The sequence below is a fragment of the Cryptomeria japonica genome, chromosome 10 (genome assembly GCF_030272615.1).
Source record: "Cryptomeria japonica chromosome 10, Sugi_1.0, whole genome shotgun sequence".
Lineage (NCBI taxonomy): Eukaryota > Viridiplantae > Streptophyta > Pinopsida > Cupressales > Cupressaceae > Cryptomeria > Cryptomeria japonica.
This window is the reverse complement of record NC_081414.1, coordinates 488,327,763-488,342,671: the sequence shown is the minus strand read 5'-3', so window position 1 is coordinate 488,342,671 and position 14,909 is coordinate 488,327,763.

Sequence of the window (14,909 nt, the reverse complement as noted above, 5' to 3'; positions counted from 1 at the left end):
GACATCATCAATGTCATTCATCAAATCTGGGGCATCATATCGACATTTCAACACACAACATCATATCAACAAATTCTGCTAGCATATCTGACAAATTTTCTTTGAATCAACATGTGATCACATATTGAATCAAAGAGGGCAAAATGTAGACACCTAAAAATTGCACAATGAACTAAGTGAACTTTATTCATTTAATTATTCTTAATTCTTCCAATTAATTAAATTAAGATTTAATTAATATCCCTATTCTTCTAATCGCCTATTAAATCAATTAAGATTTAATTAATATACCCGTCTTCTATCTAAGTCATTTAATTAAATTCACATTTAATTAAATCCCCCTTCTAGCCCATTTAATTAAATTTACATTTAATTAAATCCCCCCACTTGCAAAATCCTACAAATGCAAGTTGCAACCATAATTGAAATAAAGTAATTTTATCTTAATTAAAATCCTCCTCCATCCACTTGCATTTTCCTACATCTCCCACTTGCCTCCTAAACCCCTTCTAGATTCTTCTAATCACTTCCAATTTAGCCTAATTCATCTCCTAAATATTGTCACAATCCTAAGCAAAGAGAAGTAACTTCTCAAAGCCTCCAAAGTCTTCAATAACCATTAAAGGCTTTATGTCCTCAACAAGTTAACCCTGAAAGTATTCCTAACCATTAATGGTTAACTCAATCCTCTTGCATGATTAGAGACTTTCTCTCTAACTCAACCCTCATCTAACCCAAGGGTCTTATCAAGTATTCATGGCTTTGACCATGGTTATCCCTTTAACCCTTGCACAAGAGTTTATCTTTTGGGTAAAAGCTTTATCTAATGGATAACCTTAGCCTAACCTTAACCCTTACCTCCTAAGGTAACCATCATGTCTTCTCAAGAATTTAATGCTTCTTACATCTCCTCTCAAGCAGTCTCTTGTTGACAATTGTCACCATTTCATTGGTGAGAATTGTGAACATGGATTGATAACTTTCAATCCTGGCCCTTGTTAAGATTATCCAATCTTGACCTTTCATTGCCCTATTTTTCCTATAAATAGAGCTCTCATTCTCTCACTTTCATATCCATGTCTTTAGTATCAAACTTATAGCCATTTTACTAAGTATCCAAGTTTCATGCATCTAATCCGTAATCATTTTTAAATCAAGCATTTAGCCTCTCTTTGAATACAAATCATCTTAATAATCATTTTAAGAAGCATTTCCATTATCATATCCCTCTCATATTAGACTAGTATATCATGTTAGAATAGGTTTTACTAATCTTTTATCTTATCATCATATCCATGCTAGTTTAAATCATATTAGATTTAATATCATGCATAACTAGGAATGCATTCATATTAAGTTGATCAAACATCCCTCATTCTTGGAGTTGCCATTCCTAAAGTCACTTTTCTTAGTGATCTGAGAGCAAAGGCATTGACTTGAGGGATCCTGTGAGATAGAGAACAATGGAACATCCCTTGGGGAGTTGAGCTATTAAATATAGCTCCATAACTTGCACCAAGAGTCCCATTGGTGTGTGGACCCTTTTGAGACTGAATTTTCCATTTCTTTGCACCACTTTTCCCGCACACACTAATGTTTGTCATGCCCAAGAGCTTTCATGACATTTTGGATGCCAAAAGATAAACCACTAGCAAGGAAGATGAGAGACTGAAGGAATATGTGCTGGTTAACCTATGTTCAGTCATTACTACAAAGGAGATAGATAGGTTGGTGAAACTAACAAACGATCAGGAGAAAACATAGGGTAAACAAAATCATGCTGGGGAAGATTGATGAAATTGCCAAGGAGATTGAAAATATTTTGACTAAAGTTTTGTTAGACAATCTATATGAAGTAAATAAGACTAAAGGGCAAGAAGAAAATCATCTAAAAGAACAGATCATGACATCTCAAGTCCATCTGGAAGATGATCAAATAGTATATGATAGTGTGCAAGAAGAAGTTGGAGTATAGAGGACTCAGGGAAAGCTTAGGAAGGAAAGGACAAGGTTGATAATCCTCCAGTTGTTGCAGTTGACCCTCCAATTCTGGAGAAGAATGCACTAAAAGAAAAGGTGGAGGTCAAGGTTGAAGACAAGATGGAAGAAAAATATACTATAGAAGAAGTAAAGGGAAAGACAATCATTGATGATCCAAAATTCATTCAAGGTCCTATCAACTTGGATTCTTTGTCCCCAATTCAAAAGCTACAACTTGCATCGTTTGCACAAGCTAAAGCCAATGAAGATCTTTTGAAGTTCCATGCCGAGTATAATATGTCACTAAATTTGGCAACCGATGTTCTTGGGAGTTTTCCCTCATTTCAAAAGGATACTTCAGATACTCCATCTGGGTGATTAAAGAGTTTGATTAATTGTGTTGACAAACATTTTTAGTCTTTTGAAATATCAGCTAAAGAAAAAGTCCTAAATGAATCTAATGCAAAAAGGCTTCGAAATATGAAAAGAATGATTGTTAAAGATAAAGCCACATTAGGAGAATGTGTGAAGAGCCTATAAGATGCATTATCCACAGGTGGGAATTTGTACAAATTATGTCTATCTTTGAACAAGTTCACTGCAGATATTGAGCATAAGTGTAAGGTGCATGAGAATGAGCTTAAGTGAGTATCTCATTGAGTAGTCATGAGAATTAGGTAACATCTCTACTTGAGAATATCAGAAGCCTGAACCATGACTGAGAGAAAATCATTGGAAGAGTTAGTGAAGTTAAGAGTCTTATTACTCCTAAGCTAGACATTATGTAGAGTGCTTTCAAAGATGCCCAAAATGCTCTGGCCAATGGTGATCCGAGTGATGTGAAGACAATATAGGCACAAGATTACTTTCTTAGTGGGTTCATAACTATATTGGAGAATTTGCAGAAAGGCTGGGACAGTCACTTGGACTCATTGAAGAACTCTTATGCTGATATCTTCATTTTTTTGTGAATATATAAGGACTGTGTGTGCACATGTGTAAATAGCATTTTTGTCTTTTAGAACTCTACCTTTGTCATTGATATCAAAGGGGGAGAATAGATGAGTGAAAAATATTGATCTTAGGGAGAGATTCTTGATTCTTTAAATCTTTTGAGTTTGGAAGTTTGATTTTGGTTTTGATAGCGACACTTCGTCATTTTTTACTAAGTGTTGCCATCAATGCCAAAGGGGGAGATTGTTGGCATGAGACGTTAAATTGATGATCAGTTGTTGTCATTTATGGAAACGAGCATCTAGTAAGTCAGATATCCAATCCGCTATTTGTGATTCCTTCATTTTGAAAGATTGATTGAAGTTCAATATGGTCTGGTAAGAAGAACAGTGTATCCGATAGAGTGTATAGTTTGGTGGTTAGCAGATTATTTTGGTTAAGTATTTTTCTTTCCGGATATGGAAGATGTATTATAGATATGAAATTTACCTTATTACAGGTTTGTGGCCTCCGGTGTAAATTTTGGTGTTGGTTAGAAGATCTCGTAGACCGTTTTTAAGGTATAACAGTGTTTTGGTGTAGTAGCATGTAAAGATTTGTTGTGCGGATCGTGTAGAATAATTTTGATGAGCCAACATATGGGAAGCATGTGGACATCTTTTTTTGGTCTTCTTAGTTGTTTTTGGATCGGATTGAGCTGACTTGGGTAACATGATTCATGTTGTGTGTTATGCAGTTTTTAGGCCGACATGAAATTGATCTAATTTGATAGAGCAGATATATTAGTCGTATATATATGATCATTTGGGATGTTTTTCATGTTAGAGGAAGCATGTATAAGTGAGTGTGTGTAGTTTTACTTACACGGTTGAGAGATATGTGCTCTGGTATGTGACAGTGCATAATAGAACAAAGAAGAGAGACTGAATAGTGGTAGAAGACCTTTTACACTTAACTGGAACTACTTTCTAGAATTTGTAGATGCTACTATTCAGTTCAGACATTCTTGTTCTTATTTGTAATCACTTGTAAAGGATTGATCCTTCCTTTGGGTTGCAGCCCTCTTTTGTAATTGAGTAGTGAGCTCTAGGCAGTGTGCCTAAATGCATGTGCATTCCCCTTTGTAATATTATTATACTCCTGATCACAATATTATAATATTGTCAGTCTCAATCCCACTGTGGTTTTTCCCTTAACCAGGTTTCCACGTAAAAATCTTTTTGTTATGGTGTTGATGATCTTGGTTTTGATTTTTTGCTTTTATTTTACTTCATTTACATAATATGGCTGTATGATCAGGTTATTAAATTCAATTTTGTTGAACACTGATTCACCCCCCCTCTTAGTGTTCCCTTGATTCCAACAAATCACACCTCTTGAAGGAATTAACTCATAATTAAATTTTACTTTTTAATATTTGCTTTATTCATTGTTTTTTTTTTCTCACATTTATCTTTTTCTCATTTTATCTTATGTTAATAAAGATCTAATTTGCTTGATAATTTACAATGTATTGACTGAGAAAGTTGACCACCTTTGCTTTTTATACTAATTGTTGTTTGTCTATAAAGTGGCTACATGCAAAATCACTGCCATAAAGGAAGTCACCAATTCATATAAAACTAATCATATGAAGATTGTTGCACTCCTTATTTCAATTGCTTCTATAGATAATCTCTATAAAGTCGTTGTCAAAAAAATAAAATTTGTCCTCAATATATGAATTATTGTGTGCTACTTATCTTCTTGATTGTTACAATGATAATTTTTTATTACAAGAAAAGAAGGTTTTGAAGGGATCTTGAAACCCTTTACAAAAGATCCTTAAAAGATAATAGCATTAAGAAACATGAAAAGACAAACTGCCAAAAAACTAGCACAGTTTTGGGCCAAAATTAGCAAAAAAAACCCAACAAAACCAGCAACATCCAACCATAACAAAAAAGACAGAAGACAAATTACATAATGTTTTTTAAGGAATTAGCCAAATTTCCACTAATCCCTTGCAAATCTTTAATATTATCCCTAAGCTTAGGGATATCCTTGGAAGAGGCCACAACAGCTTTTTTCATGCTCGCCCTTGTTCTTTTTGCTGCATCACCAGGAGCACTTTCCACTGTCCCTGCCTTAATATAATCCTCATCAATATCTAGGTCCACAATAGGTTTGGGGGTGCTGGAGCCATCAAGGAACTTGGTAATTTCCTCTAAATTCTTAGTCACAGAGGTAAGGATATCCAGAATCATTACCCAGAAGTTTTCCATAACTATTTTTCCTTCCTCGAGATTACCAATCTGAGCTTCCAGCTTCTCCACTTTTTCCTCCATACCCTTATTCCACTGCTCCTGGTTCATTTCAGCTTTCTTCCCTTTCTCTTCCTGGTTCTTATCAATTTTTTCCAGATTCTTGATTCCTTCATAAACCCACCTGTCAAAACCCATTCAAGCCCCGAACTGGTTTTTGAGTTTATCCAAAATTATCCCCTCTCCAGCTTTATCCTGATCCCTGCTCAAATTCTCCTTGTCCTTCTCCTGCTCAATTTCCTTGTCCTTCTCCTACTCAATTTCCATTTCCCTTTCCTCATTAATCTTATTGTCCTTCTCCTCCATTGGCTGGCTATTAACATTACCTATACTATGGGTAGGACTATTCTGATTAGAAACATCCTCAACTCCTCCTTCCTCTTCTCCCACTTCCTCTTCTTTCCATCTCTCCTCTCCTTTAGACTCATCAATTTGCATCTCACTTTCATCTTTTCCAATGTCCTCTGAATCAATCTTTGTATCCTTTTGATTACCCTTGTCCTCTTGAATTTTCTCCACAGTGGCTTTTTTGCCCTTTTTGCTTTGTGTCAACTCATCCTTGCTAGGCCCACCTTCCTCCATCTTCCTCTTTCCTTTCCCTGGTGACACCAACAATCTCTTGTTTTCCTAGATAGCCAGAATCTTGCAATGCTCATAAATGAGCAAAATAAGGCCGCAATGAAGCACAAGCATAGAAGGGTTCTTGCTATGCTTATTCAGAGACCACAACAGAGACCTAAAGAGGTAATATGGTAGAGAAATCCTCTTCTCATGTCTAAAATGATTTAAAAGCACAAAATGGTATGTGTGGATCTTGGTAAAATGACCCTCCATAGTAATATATTTCATAATTGCATTAAGCACATAGTCCCAGATTTTCTTAATATTGGAAGCATCATAATACCCCCCGTAGCTTTTCCTATTTTCTCTCTCTCCTCTTTATGCGGAAAAAGATTAACTACATTATTAGACACTTTTAGGTCCCTAAAGAAGTTAAGACCAGAATGGGGCATACCTGTGATCATCGCAATGAGGTCCGCATCCAGCTTAAACCTAACACCATGAATTTTCAAGGAGCCATTTATCTAATTTTCAGTAACTTTGGTGACCACTAGGTTAACTCTGCCTTTATCATAGTCGACCAAATTTTCCATGAAATTCATCATGAATCCTTTCTCCAACTTTTTCCAAACCTTAGGCATCTCCTTCCAACTAGAAATATTATCAGGTTCCTCTCTTCTTAGATCCCCCCCCCATTTTAGATTTTGTTTTATAGTTTCTCTTCTTCTGCAACTTCAAAGCTTTCTTCCAAATGACACTCGATTTTTTGAAAATGCATACCCACAAAGTGTGTGGAAAATTAATATTCTTGATTAGGACTCTGCCCTTCTGACGTGTCATCATTACCTTTCTAAAAATTTGAATATTACTCATTGCAACTTTCATGATTAATCGTGCGATCCATCTTTCCCCATAAATCTGTCCTTTCTAATGAGTTCTTTAATATTAAATCAATATTAACTTCCTCATTCCATATACTTTGAGCTTCGGAAATTACACCAAGGTTCGCTAGACCATCCGCAACAATATTTTTTTTTCTCTGAAGGCATGTTCAATGATAATAGATTTAAAGCTAGAAATAATTTCTCTAGCTTTAAAAATAATATTTTCTATAGTCCATGAAGGCTCAATTTCTCCCTTAAGGCATTTAATAATGTTAAGTGAGTCTCCCTCCAATCATAGATTATCATGATTAAGATTTTTTGCTATAATCAAAGTATTCAAAGCCATAGAGGATTCAACATAATGACTAGTATGATTACCCAAAGGGCCAGCAACAACCACAAGGCAACTTCTAGCAAAATTCCTTACAATGCCCCCATAACCAGCTTTCCCTAGGTTCCCCTTAGAAGCCCCATCAAAGTTGGCCTTAATCCATCCCTGAGAAGGAAAGCACCAGACAAGACCATCCCTACCCTTATCCATACTGATTATGTTATTGGAGAGGTTCCATCTTTCATTAAAGTCTTCTTTAGCAGCTAAACCATGATCAGTTCCATTTAAACATTCAAAGATCCCTCTATAGATTTTATCCACCACCACTTCAGGGTTAGCAGTTTTATCCCTAAAAATCTTGTTGTTGTGCTGCTTCCAGATGTTCCATATGACAATAGGGAGACTAAGTTTCCAAAGCTCAACATTCTTAGAATTGGAACTAGGACAATACCATTGCTGCCAAAACTCTTCTAGAGAGTTCAGGAAAACCCAGCTCAACTTCCACCTACTAAAAATAATATTCCAGATTTCCTGACTGAAAATACATTGGTAGAGGATATGACAAGCATACTCCTCCTCCCTACAACAAAGAGAACACCTGTTAGGAAAAAAAAATCCACGCTTATGGAGATTATCAATAGTTAGCACCTTATTTTGGATAAAAATCCAAAAGAAGATATTAATTTTGGGTGTCAACTTCTTTATCCACACTTTAGCCCACAAAGGGATCTCTTCTGAAACTTTGTTATGGATAGACACATAATATTTCCCATCCGAATTTTCTCTCCAAATCAAACAATCCTCAGCATTGTCCATAAAAATTTTAGAAGAAAGAAAAATCTCAAGAAATTTTAATCCCGGACAAAGCTGGCTAAACTCAATCCACTTCCCATTTCTCCAGTAGTCTCTAACAAAAACTCCATACCTACTTTTGAACCAGTCTTTCCATTCCTTAAGGATAGGAATTTCCTCCAACGGTTTATCCATGAGCCATCTATCCTCCCAGAATCTAATAATTATCCCATTCCCTAATTTCCACTTTCTTCTTGTTGTTGCCCAAGCTTTAGCCATTTGAACTGCATTCCAAATTGCAGAGCCTTCCACAAAAAAATATTTTTCCATAAATTCTTCCTCAGATGGTTGCATGTAAAGGTATTTCTTTTTCCAAATTAAATTTCATTCTCTTTCCTCCCCTTTCATTCTCCAAATTTGTTTAGCTAACAAGGCATTATTCATAGCTATAATATTCCTTAATCCCAACCCCCCAAAAGCCTTAGGATTACAAATATTATTCCATGCAATAAGGGGGATTATATTTTTATCTTCCACTGTCGACCATAAGAATTTTTTTTTAATTCTTTCAATTTCCTCCGCAAACTTTCTGAGGATTTTGAATAGACTAAGGGCATAGATAGGCAAATTTTGAAGGGTAGCTTTAAGCAACGTCACCTTACCCACTTGGCTAAGGAAGGCTCCTTTCCATCTAGCCAATTTGGAATTGAATCTATCAACTAGCTTCATCCAGAAATTTTTCGAAGGCTTTAAGCATAGAGGGAGACCCAGATAGGTTGAGGGAAACTCGACAATTTTGCATCCAAGGATTCTTTCTATCCTTCTTTGTCTATCCACAGGGGTATTGATGAAGAACAAAGAACTCTTATCCCAATTTATTTTTTGACCAAAAGCAGTTTCATAGGAATCCATAGCACTCTTCATGTTTCTCGCTTCCTTAATGGTAGCTTCTACCATAGTGATCGAATCATCAACAAACTGTTCATGAGTACAGGTTATGTTGGAAGATGAAGGTTTAAGGCCTTTGAGTTTCCCTTCTTCCACATTTCTCATAATATATCTACCCAAAATTTCAGCCAAAATAATAAACAAGATAGGAGAGATGGGAACCCCATGTCTTAGGCCTCTAGAAATTTTGAAGAAACTAGAAGGGGATCCATTAATAATAACTACAGAGGTGGAAGTTCCAGTCAACTGAGAACAAAACTGAATCACCTTTTCCCCAAACCCAAAAGCTTTCATAATTCTGAAAAGGAATTGCCAATTCACTCTGTCATAGGCCTTAGACATGTCCAGCTTAAGAAAAAAGTCCTATTTTTTAGCAGCTATTAAAGAATGAATATTCTCATGAACAAAAATGATAGAATCCAGAATCTGTCTACCAGGGAAAAAACCATTCTGTTGAGCTAAAATAATGTGCGGGAGAATATCCAGCATTCTAGAAGTAAGAACCTTAGATATAATCTTGTAAATAGAATTACAAAGACTGATAGGTCTGAACTTATTGAGAGAGTTAGCTCCAAAGATCTTAGTAATAAGAATGATAAAGGTAGCATTGAGTTCTTTTAGAAGCTGCCTTGAACCAAAGAATTCTTTAACTCCATTACAAATATCAATCTCCACAATATGCCAAAAGTTTTGGAAAAAGAACATAGGGAATCCATTCGGACCAGGAGACTTATCTCCATGAAAGGAAAACATAGCCTTTTTTATTTCCTAATTCGAAGGGATCCGAGAGAGATTTTTGTTATCATCCTCATTTAAAATGGGAGGGATTGCTTGAGCAAGGTGGTCTTGATTTCCGATATCCAGAATGTCAACCCCTCCCAACAGATTGCTAAAAAAATCCATAGCTTCCATTCTTATTTCATTTTCATCTAATAAAATCCCTCTATTGCAGGATAACCTGGAAATCCTATTGGCCGCCCTATGCTTAAGAGAAGTCAAGTGGAAAAACCAGGTGTTTTTATCACCTTCCTTCAAATACAAAGATCTTGATCTTTGTCTCCAAAAAGTTTCTTCATTAGAGATAATTTCATGGTATTTAGACAGCAACCCATTTTCAACATTTCTCAAATCCTCAGAAAGCCCTTCCTCTTGGATTTTATCTTGAACTTCTTTTATATCAGTCTTAATTTGAGCTTTACTTTTAAAGATATCTCCAAAAGTCTCATTGTTCCAGATTTTGACTATGGCTTTTATGATGTTAAGCTTTTTGGCAACTCTGAATAAGGTTGTTCCCTTAATCTCAATTAAACACCAATTTCTTTTTAATAAAATTGCTTCTCTTTTGGTGTCTTTTGTCATATGTTATTCCTTGTATCCAAGGAACTAAACATGCCCTTAAGATTTCTACTCATTGTCTTGAACATACAATTTTCTATCACCTCTAATTACTACTCCTTATACATAGTTGTTGTTTTATATAACCACTGAAATTTAGGTAACTTGAACTTTTATAGATATCGGGATGATGGACCACAATCTAGATACAATGATCTTCACGATGAGTTGAACTTGGTTAGAAAATATCCTTCATATTATCATATCATCATAGTCTTACAATATTGTCTTAGATTTCTCTAACACATAGTAACATAATATATCTCCTTTACATTCAAACCATTTGGTTCCCATTGCATCAACTTTATTAATACATGAATCTTTCTCTTTTGTAATCTGAAAAACCATCTCCAAATATGTTTTGACTTGGGTCATGATGTGTTCCGTATATTCCATTTCCATATTGCTTTTCCATCTCTTTTCTTGTTGGATGATACTATCCTTAGGTTGTTTCACAACTCTTGCTACTTTTGACATCAATCATGATACTTTTGCCAACAATTTCCATTGAATGGCTTTGACATCAATGACTAATATTTCCAATAGTTTGGTGGTGCTATCAAGTGGATGAGTAAGTGACAAACTATAGCCATTTTGTCCACTATCAAAGTAGAGTACATGGTAACTACTCATCTTGCAAGGAATCCATTTGATTTAAAGAGTTGTGTTTTAATATTGGTTTTGATATAAGACACGGGGGCTTCACTAGCTAGGAAATATTATATCATGTGCATTCATATTGGGGGTTTATATTCCAAAAATGTGGGTACAATACATTGCCTATCAGTGAAAATATGGGGTTTTAAATTTGGGCTATGAACAAATGCAATGTTTGGCAAACATAGGGGGGCTTTTAATTCAATTGGTGTATTGGGAGGGGGTGACAAAAAAGGAGTTTAGGGCAATATTTTTTGAAAATAGGGGGATTCTTTGGTATGTCATGAATGCACATGCTATAAACCAGGTTCACTAAGTGAAGCCTCCACGATGCAAGATAAAGTACTATTTGTTGTGATAGTCAATGTGTCATTTTATTAGTGAAGACTCATACTTTCCAAGCTAGAACAAAGCACATTCATGGATAATTTTATTTTATATTATGAAATATGGATAGGTGAAATTGGAGAAAGTAAACAAATTGATGAATGTTGTAGATGCATTGATAAAGCTAGTGAGCACAAAGAAGGTAGGTGGTGATCTATTTCCATGGGCCTTGGGTCCTTGTTTAGTTGGTTGCAGTTGTCTCTTGCAAGGTTTTCTACAAGTGGATCATGTTGGGATTGAGGTGTCTCAACATTTGGAAATCCTCACATTAATTATTGTTATATGATATTTATTATTTATTTCCGAATGCTAATTGCTTAAAGTTATAATATCACTTTGTGGGACTTATCAATGAGGTGGCATCTTACATGGTAGGTGATGACTATGACAAGGTTCCTACTTTATAGGAACTTAGGTACCCACTTTGGAGGAACTATTTTAGTGTCTAACTTGGTAGTAATTTTTGTAAGTTTATATGTAAGGTCTATGAAAAATAGTGGCAACTTTCTACAACAATTTGTGATAGTTTCTATTCTCTATTATGATACTGTAAGAGTCATTAATGATATTTGGCTACATGTAAGGATAATGCATCAAAGATTAGATTCATAGTTGTATTATGGCATCTTCTTGATTATGTTTGAAATTCATGATAAAATCACTATATTTTTCCTTGTGTTTGTGGTGGAATTTGAATGTATGAAATGATTTGTACATTTATATTAAATATTGCATGAAATCATAAACTATCTTATAGATGTCATATTTCATGAAAAGAGAGCTAAGATTATGTATAAGCATATGCATGTGTGTCTTCCTTCTATGTGTGTGTATAGGATTTTCCAAATATGGGTTAATAGATGGATGTAGATTTTCTTTTCCAGCTCTACCTATCATTTTATGATTTTATAAGCTTGGCCAAGTTATGTGGATAGTTGAGATAGATGGATGTTATTTCATATTTGATCTCTCTGTCATATCTTGATATTAGATCATAAAAATTCTTGTATCATAGAAATGCATGTAGGTATATTAGACATGCATTATATTCGATTATGCTTATTGTTTCCAAGTTGTTAGGCTTCTCATGCAAGGTTGAGTGTTATTCAAGTAAGAAGAACTCTAGGGAAGGATAAGCTTTGTGGTTGTTTGGAAAAGCATCTAATCAATGTTTTCTCTCTTGATTTGCAAATGATGGTTGGGTTGATGGAGGCTAGAGATATTAGTGATTATTTCATTTCTACTCTCATATCATTACTTGTGTTTATTTGTATTATTGCGATGAGATAGGCAAGAGATCCTAGGTCACATTCTTCTTAAAACATGTATAATGTACTTTATCATACTTGATTGACATTATATCATGTGAATATGTAACATGTATGCAATAATTGCTCATATATTGATGAACTTGTAACTATTTACATTATAATGTGATTATTGAGTTGTTTAATTGATTTTGTGAGATGGTTTTTTATTTTGTACCTTATAGAATAGAAAAATATAAAAGCAACATGCAAAATAACCAAAGCACAAATGGACTAGTTTTTTATTCACAAAAAAAATAAAAAAAATCTTACGAACCAAAAACATAAAACCTTAAGGATCACCCTAAAAAAATCAAAACACTTTGAACAACAAACTCATTGAATATCTTGTAATGCCTCGCCAGAGAACCCTAGAGTATTAACAACTATCAACCCAAATACAAGGCACATAATTTTTCTTTTAAAGGAAACATTATAAGTCATCTATCTTTTATCTCAATGCAGCACTAAGTACATTACATAGCATAGGTGAAACTTAATAATGTATAGCAGAAGACTTAATTACATCTCATAATAGTACTCTAAGAGGTCCCTAGTGTCACTGCCAAGAAACACACATTATCATACATTAATTATATAACTAAGTTAAACACATGAAGATAATTAAATTTCATAACATTATGTCAAAGCACATAAACATATTTAACTCCTAACCATGATACATTGTCTTATTAGATCACTTAAACTCCTAACCATGAATCATTTAACTCATCATATAAAGCCTATACTAAGCTCATTTTAAAGCACCAGCTAAAATATTCCTATGATAACCTTCATCAAGGATATGATCATATATGCAATCCACATAAATACATACACTTACAAGTTTTCCATCAATACAAATGCATCTATTACATTAGTCCTATTACAATCCTTTCCACTTGGGATAATCTCAAATATATTTTCAATTACAAATACAAATATGCAATTACATATTCTTTACATTGTTTCTATAAGATACATAACAAATACATTATAGAGATAGAATAATCTGAATATGGAAATACTAATATACAAAGTAAGATCCATCTAGCTACGCACAAACAAGAACTCTGGAGACAAACTTAAATTGGTGGTATAACACTACCACCCACTATGTGGAACCCAAAGGTCCACCCCCTGTGATGGAGATAGACACAAGGCCCCAAACAACAAGCAAGAAGAGTGGGGATAAAAGAATTGAACAAATTCACAACCAAGATACACAATATACCAATCCCAAGGATAAGGAAGTAAGGATAACAACCAAAAGAACAAAGAAACACCCAAAAGACATAAAAAAACATTTGAAAAGACATTTAAAAAAAATAACAATCAAAACCTTCAAAAGAACTAACAAAAGAAATCCAAGGAAATTTCCAAAATAATCAAAAGACTCCCAAAGGCTTGGACACATTAAATGAACAACAGAATAGGATAATACGGTACAAAATGAAAGAGTGTCATCACATAGCCTCTCATGAGTTACCCTGGTAGTATGACCCTCTCCTAACTCCAGATCCTACACCCCATAGAGAACTCAAGTGGTATTGTACAATCCTTTCCTAAAGACAAGGTATTGCACAATCATGCCAACTCCAAAGTCTCTTCAGACGGGTAGGTCTTCCCAATCTCATTCTTTATCTATAATATCTCATGAGGACATGAGTGGGGCACAGAATATTATCTTATTGGTGTGTAAACCCAACCCAAAGTTTCATTATTATGTTACCACTTGTTAATCTACTCTCTTATTAGTTACCCTAGTATCCATTTAGGGCCTCGACCCCCATAGAGAGCCACTCCCCCTTAATTAACCTAGATAACCTATTCCCTATGGCTCAAAATAGCATCATGAAACATATGTTAATCAAAAGGAACATCAAGAATCCATCATAGCTTCCAAATCATTGTTAAGTCTTGAAACTTAATCATAGCTTCCAAATCATTGTTCCTTTTCATGATCCAAAAAAAGAAAGGAAATATACACACCAAATTAGCTATTTTAAATCCAATCATACACAAGAATCTAAAATTGATAGGAAACACAATCACCTATGGCCTCTGGGATTGACCGGGAGTCAAAATTAGGTCAAAATTGCAAACTGACCAAAACCTAGAAAAGTTGCACAGATTTTCACTAAAGTTGTGCACTTGTTCTTCTAAGTGCATACAATTGGTGCCCAAATTTGCACAATTGGAGCCCTGAATGTGTACATTTGGGGCCCTGAATGCATACAATTGGGAGAAGGACTCTGAATTGATTTTCAACAAAGACCCATTTGAAAAGGGCCTAAAAAAAACCCCAAAATTATAGAAATACCTAAAGAAGGGTTCATATAGGGATTACATACAAGCACAAAGAAAAACCGATACACATAAACACTCAATTCCCTTACCCGATTTGAGC